Raw genomic sequence first — 6,372 nt, forward strand, 5'->3', positions numbered from 1 at the left:
CACCAAACATTTCCTTGATACCTTCATTGCACCCAGCCTTATGCTGGATAATTACGACTTTCTAGTGGTAAGTTGCTTCAGCTTTCTTAATGGACTGGACAAAGGTAAATAATTCTGTTGTATGATTTGTACATAGATATAGAATTTTGGACCATATAAACTAATTGGTATGGATACTACAACTCATTTTTCACCTACTTATAAAGCATTAGTACATAGTTGTCCCCTCTAATGAGGTATATCTAATGTGTTGGTTTTTGTCTTTTATTTAGTACTGTCTCATTTTTATTTTAAGGGTGAGCCTGGACTTCCTGGAGCAGTAGGACAAAGCGGAACACCAGGATCAAGGGTTAGTTAAATAAAACCAAACAGTCATTTGAGATATGATTTTCCGTGAAATCTTAAGCTATTACAATTTTGTGAACCCCACTGGTTGTACTTGGGTAGACATTTTTTATTAATACTGTCATAAGCTACTGTCAGGACTTTGTGATTAGTGAATAAACTGTATCTGTGATTCTCATTAGCATGAAAAATGCCAGACCCCTTCATTCCTCACACCTCACCTACCCCATCCCCTCAAAAATAATCAAATATGACCAGAGTGTATAAAATCTTTATTCTGGAATACTTAAATAACTAGAAAGCACTCGTTTCTAATATGTTCCTTGTCATTGCGCTACTTTATGGGCATATAAAGACATGAGCTATGCCCATGTGACCTAAAAGTACATCTAAGACTTGCTAAAGATGGTATCCGCTGTCCAACTGTGGACTCTCATCAATATTTGGCAACCTCCAATGCTTACACAACAGAGTTCATCATGGGAAGTGCAGAATAAAGAAGTAGCGTACATACCATTTACAAATGGACGTAGTCTGGATCACTAAATCAGGGGGAAAAAATGCAGAGAGGATAATTCAGGGGACTTGCAAGTTTTCCTGTCTTTTCTTTTTTCGAAGAACAAATTAATCCATTAAATAAAAAAGGTTGGCGACAGTTTTGTTTAAACTGCCAGACAAACAGGCAGACGGATCTCAGATCCTTTGATGAGTGGGCATCCCTTGAAGTACAAAACTCATGTCTAATCCCAGCAGCTGTGCCGCGGTGTATCTGTACACACAAGTGCCTGTCAGCTGATTTTCCAGATCACGTTGCAAACAACAGGAGCCTAGGACAGACCTCAAAGTTATAGACCCATCCTTTGTCCTGCAGGAGGAGAAAGACAAGACTTTCGGGGAGGAAAGCCGTTTTCCTGTCGTCTTGTCTTTCTTGCTCCATGTTAAAAAGTCAAATGATAGGAGTTAATGCTTACTGCGTGTTCATGATGCTCTTCTTGAATTGCCTAGCAACCGCCAGGGTGGATGGGCAGCAGTGAAGATGGCCAGAAATTCAGGAAGCCAAAGGGTCGAGCTGAGCTTCAGGGAATGCAAAGAAATTTGCCCCCAAACTGACTTCTTTGAGAGGTTTTTAATTTGAAAAGAAAATAGTGAAAAGTAGTCTGATCTCATGGCAACACCCACCCAAGCTTTTAGGAAGGGAAATGTCATTATAATATGTCACACACACACACACACACACACACACTCATTGCCATAAAGTCGATTCTGACTCATAGCATGGAGTAGAACTGCCCCCTGTGGGTTTCTGTGCCTATAACTTTAACTGGAGTATAAAATCTCATTTTTCTCCTGTGGAGCAGCTTGTGGTTTTGAACTGCTGACCTGTGGTTAGCAGCCCAGTACAGAACCCGTTATGCCACTAGGGCTCCCTATTTTAATGTGTAGTGTATACCTTAGACAAATTTTAGTCCTATGTCATTTGAATAAGGACATTGCTCCTAAACTCACTTAGATTCTGTCCTAATCTAGTCTCTTACTGGAAGATTCCACTGCCTCCTAAAACATGCCTGAGCCTGGGCCATCTGGAATACCAGCAAGCTATGGAGAGTTCCCGCAACTGGAAAAGAAGTCTCATCCAGGGTTAGCTGTCTATGGTCATGTTAGGGGAAGAAAGTGGAAACACTGGAAGTCTGGACCCTAAAATGGCCCAGGCATACAGGTGTGCTTAGAGAAAAAGGCTTTGTGGAAGAATGTGCTTGTCTACCTTCGTGATTTTATTTTGGGCAGAACCAAAAGGAATGTGTTAGTTTAGAACCCTCGCAGGCGATGCATCACCACGGCACTGTACTTGGGGTACTCTTTGGTTTCAGAATAATAATCTTAAAATATCCTTCTGTAGTCTTCTAAACACAAAGACTTAAGATTACCCTGTTTGCTGTGAATATTGATACCCACTTCTCCAGGAAATCAATGGTCTTTTCACATGTCTTCACGTGGCAGCCATATATTGCCAAAGCAGAGCGTGTCCCCCACAGTGTGCCTAGGATGTTTCCATACAACTTTGCTTGGTGGTCTTTTGTTCATCACTTTATAATCTGCCATCCAACCTCTGTTCATTTACTCAGGGAGAGCCTGGAGAACGCGGAGAAAAGGTGAGAATGAATTTGCTTACATTTTTTCTCTTCCCCTCCCTTTCCCCCACCACTCCCCTCAACTTCAGCGGATGGGAAAGTGTGCATGCAAGTGCTTAAAGACACAGAGAGGAAGGGAGTGAATTTAAACAATCTTTGTTGGGCTTTTGAATCACTTTCCAAAAAACAACTCACCCTAGGCCTGCAAAAATGCTGTACTAACTACTCACTAAGGCCATCCCATGCCGTTGCAATGTCTTCTGCAGAAGCCCCACCTCTCTGCCGCTTCTTCCCAGTGCACATCACTTGTGTTTATCTTTCTAGCTCTTGGGGATATTTCCTTGCAAGGTGTGTTCTTTCTGAAGAAACTACCAATCTACTACACGTTCCTTCTGGCAAATCCACAGGATAACTGTCAATCCTCTAAGAAGCTCATCGATAGACCAAGCAGATTCTTGACCCAGTTGAACTCGTTTTCAGCACAACAAAGCAAAAACAAAATCAAACAAAACCACATCTGTTTAAACGGGAAAAGCACAAAATGAACGCACGGCAAAAGCAATCTCTGGAGGGGCTGGTTCAGCCTAACTGTTCGCTTCACAACCACTCTGAGCCAGTTTTCCTGATAAAGTTGGTTTTGTTTTCAATAAAGGGATACTCAGGTCATAAATGTACAGCTTACTAATAGGCGATCTCTCATAGATCTGCCATCCCTGGTGATCAGCACATTGATTTGGCATGCAGCCAATTCGTGGTAATTAACTTGAAATTCATTAGACATCAGATGAGTCTTTTGTGTAGAAAACAAGGAGTGAAGCCAGCAATGGTTTGAGGATTCACAGATAAGGTGTCGCAGGCCAGCCGGGGCTGCTGCTCCTGGGCCACATCCACCCGTCACCACAGACAAATGCCTGAGCTGGTTAGCTTCATGCTATTTGAAACAACAAGCGAAAGTGGGGAGCGGGAAAAGGGGAAAGCCTCTCTTCCCCATTTGCCCTTTCTCAAGGAAATCATTATCAATCATTTCTCTGTCTTTAGGAACCTTTTCATATTCTAGAGACATGACCTCTTAGGAGGCTAGGGAAAAGGGCATCCAGCCTGTGGGATGTATGAGCAATACTGCATTGCTATTGCTAATGACTACCACTGCTTAAGGGCGCATCATGGATCAGCTACTGCCCCGGTTACTTTACATTTGATGGTTAAAGAGTTTAACTTGGCCCAGTAGGAGCTAGAGCTGGATTCTGGCTTCAGATCTCTCTGACTTCAAAGCCCATGCAACTTCCACTATGTTTCAGGAAGTATCTGTCTATCGATCGATCTGCTTATCATTTATTACTGCATTATTTTCTGTACAGAAATAAGACTTCAATGAAGAAACCGGCATGTTGTTGTTGTTGTTAGGTGCTGTCAAGTTGGTGCTGACTCATAACTACTCTGTGCAGTAGCAACACTACACTGCTGCTTCCCCCAGCCTCACAATTGTTAAGTATGAGCCCATTGCTGTAGCCACTGAGTCAGTCCATCTCATGGAGGACTTGCCTCTGTTTCACTGCCCCTCACTTTACCAAACACAGTGTCCTTCTCCAGGGACTAGTCTCTCCTGATAACATGTCCAACGTAGGCAAGTCATGATCTTAACCAGCCTCAGAGGGAACATTCTGGATGTACTTCTTCCAAGACTGCTGTATTTGTTCTTCTGCAGTCCATGGTATTTTAAATATTCTTTACCAGCATCATAATTTGAATGCATCCATTCTTCTTTGGTCTTCTTTGTTCAATGTGCAGTTTTCCTACAACACTTCCCGACGAAGAGCAGAGGATGAAGAAGGAATAGGTGATTAGCCACTGAGAGGAAATGCAAAACTTACAAAGCACACCTAAATGTCCCAAATCCACTTTCCTATGATTAAAAAAAACAATAAAGTTTTCTGAGAACTGTTTATTTCTCAGTGAAAATCACTCAGGGTCAGAGAAATCAGTGTTCATCTCCAGATTTTGAGGAGAGTATCGTGCACTGTGGTCCACGGAAAAGCGAGACACTCGATGAGATGCACTGGCATATGGGTTGCAACAATGGGCTCACACATAGCAACGAATGTGAGGTTGGAGCAGGACCAAGCGACACTTTGCTCTGTGTCCATGGCGTCCCAGAGAGCAAACTTGAGAGGCCTTACAACAGCATCATGCGCTTTAGGAGCCCAGCGTTGACAATGGGCTTGGAGCAAGGGCGGGGTTCCTGTGAAGTAAGGAGAAAGAGAGGGCAGGGTCTGGATGGCAGGAATTGGACAAGAAAGGCTACACATGGGTGTCTGACCTGAAGGGAAAAGAGAGGGGCTTAAAGGGAATTTAAGTCAGAATAAGACTTTACAAGGTGGATGGAAAAATTGCTGCTTTCTGTTAACACTGTGGAAGGGATTAAAATTGTTCTCCAACACGTTATCACTTGATACCAGTCAACTTAAAATATGTTATCTCCTGTAGAATATTGACTAGATATTTTAATAGGTGGTGTTTTTAAAACGCAGTTTATGAGAAAACTTAAAATTAAAAAAAACCTCTTGGCTTAATGTCACCAGCATATTTGACATGTGTGGATTTGGTTTTGTTTGTCTCTCCTCAGGGAGATGCCGGAGAAAATGGCCCCAAAGGTGACACGGGAGCAAAGGTACAATGTTTGTGAAATATGAAATGTCTTAGGTGGGATCAAGAAAGATAATCACATCGGGCTGGGAAGGGGAGGTTTCCGGGAGGTCTGTGGGTACGGGAAGCTTCATACAACAAGGCCGGAGATGATTCTCCAGGATTAGAAAACACTGAAATCTTTGATTATCCCACCAGCATCTAGCTACAAATTTAAGTATTTTGAAAGTAAAATGATATGTCTCAAATGATAGAAATTGCATCGCTAAGTTTCCAGTAATAAGGCTTTAAGGAATAACAGCATAAATTCACAGCCAAGGGGCCTCAAACTTCATATCCAAGGACTTCAAGACATAGGTCCTGAGGGATTCCATGTGTCCCAGTTCTAGAAGAAGAGAACAGCCAGAGATTGGGATAAAGGTGTTGAAAGTGGATTCTTTCACTCTTACCACCCTGACACCAGAAGGGTCCTGGGCACCACTGCTGACTGCTTTGAAAAGCATCCCAGTAAAGGATTCTGGATCCAGTACAAGAAAAATGTGGAACAAAACCTGACATTAGTATTCCAGGCTTCCTGGTCTGATGGCGACTGGCGGGACTCCTGAGACTGTGGCCTTAGTCACCCTTCAGGCCTGGAAGTGAATTCTCTTCTATGGCTCGTTTTAGGCAAACAAGTCATAGGGAAGTCTACACAGCAAACTGTAACACGGGGGAAGCATGCACTCCTCAGGATAATCAATCATTTGAGATCAAGTGGGTCGCATTTGCCCAAGACCAAAGTTCTGAAGATGAGAAGGGGTGGGAAAGAGGAGGAATAGAAATGGAAAACACAGGGAAAATGTGGGATAAATGGTGTTCCATTATGGGGATCGCAATCAATGACATGAAACAAAATGTGTATGATATTGTTGAATGGAAAACTGAGTTGTTCTGTAAGCCTCCCCCCTATTAGCAGTAAAAAGTTAGAAAAAAAATGGAAAGGTCAATGCTAAATTAATTATATTTACTCTAATTATACAACTATACTTAGAACCTTTCATGCTATTTAAAAATTGACCTCCTCTTGAAATCCAATGATTGAATAGATAGTTGGACACCCCGGGCCTCTGTATTTTTTAAACCATCACTAATATTTTATTAGCATAATTATTCATAAGCAGTCTTTTTGTGGCCGCTGTTTATACTCACTGTCCCCTCCCTTCCCCCTCAATCTATCATTATTGCTACCTTCTGCTTAGACTTACACATGACACAA

General features: G+C 42.3%; 1 long non-coding RNA gene across 1 annotated transcript; it reads left to right on the top strand.

The window, feature by feature from the left end:
- Positions 1-292: 292 nt before the first annotated feature.
- LOC142443772 (uncharacterized) lies at positions 293-5,130 on the top strand. The gene is made up of 3 exons (XR_012783525.1): positions 293-349; positions 2,469-2,495; positions 5,098-5,130. It is a non-coding gene; the product is annotated as an uncharacterized LOC142443772 (long non-coding RNA).
- Positions 5,131-6,372: the final 1,242 nt, after the last annotated feature.

Source organism: Tenrec ecaudatus, chromosome 3 (genome assembly GCF_050624435.1).
Source record: "Tenrec ecaudatus isolate mTenEca1 chromosome 3, mTenEca1.hap1, whole genome shotgun sequence".
NCBI classification, from domain to species: domain Eukaryota; kingdom Metazoa; phylum Chordata; class Mammalia; order Afrosoricida; family Tenrecidae; genus Tenrec; species Tenrec ecaudatus.